The following is a 1,211-nucleotide window of genomic DNA, read 5'->3' on the forward strand; positions in this document are numbered from 1 at the left end:
TATGCATCACTTAACCACAGGGATACTTTCTGAGAAATGCAACCTTAGGCAATTCTGAATTTGTGCAAAGATCATAGAGCATACTTGCACAAGCCTAGATGGTATAGTCTACTACACATCTATGCTATAAGGAATAGCCTATTGCTCCTAAGCTACAAACCTGTGCAGCATGTCACTATACTGAATACTGTAGGTAATTATGACACAATGGTATTTGTGTATCTAAACATTTGTAAACATAGAAAAGGGAATGTGTTGCAGTAGGACATCATGATGTCACCAGGTAATAGGAATTTTTCAGCTTCATCATAATCTTATGGGACCACCATCGTATATGTGGTTTGCTATAGACTGAGATGTTGTTACGCAGCACATGACTGAGTATGTGTGTGTATGTTCTGTTTTTCTGAAGGACCCTGACTAAAACAATCACTTGTATGTACTTTGTAATCACCAAGTGTAATTATAGGATTCCAGGTGAAGGGACAGACTATGATCCAGATCATACAATCTTAGGAAAATTAATTGGGTGGAAAGCGAGTAGATGCGTGCATGAGGAGGGATAAAAGATAATGATCAAAAAATTTGGGGGTGTGGATGTCAAAGAATATTTATTTATTTATTTATTTTGTACGAGAGGATGGCCTAGACTGGGCAGCGAGGAACACAGAGAACGACTAGCCTACTCTATTCTCACTCCCAGTGGCATGAGCAGTGTGGCAAGAAAAGCAATCTCTACGCGATGGAACAGTGAGCTCAGGGGAAAACCTGTTTTCAAATAAAGCCAAGATAATGAGTTCCGGAAGGCAACAAGGCAGGCCTTGGAACACTGGGAAGGGTGGGAGTTTATCCGCTGGAGGGTCACACAGACCCACAGGGAAATACACATCCTCCTAATAAAGGTTTATTTGAGAGGATTGGATTCTTGCGATGATCTGGTAAAGGATTATGAGACAGTCTTTAAAAGGAAGCCAGATAAAGAATTCTAATAGCAGACTGGCTTCAATAGGGAGCTCGGTGGCACCTGCTTTAGAGGAGGCCTGGGTTGCGGCAGGCCCAGGAGCAGACAGGACTCTGCCATGCCTTTCACCCCCCGCCCACCCCCTCTCAGCCCTGACTTGAGTGCTGCCAACCTCCGAAATGCAGAGATATCTGCAGACTTACTTCAATCCTGTTTTCTAAACCCAAAATTTAACCAAGAGAGTTTTTTT

Source organism: Propithecus coquereli, unplaced genomic scaffold (assembly GCF_000956105.1).
Source record: "Propithecus coquereli isolate 6110/MARCELLA unplaced genomic scaffold, Pcoq_1.0 Scaffold240, whole genome shotgun sequence".
Classification (NCBI taxonomy): Eukaryota; Metazoa; Chordata; class Mammalia; order Primates; family Indriidae; genus Propithecus; species Propithecus coquereli.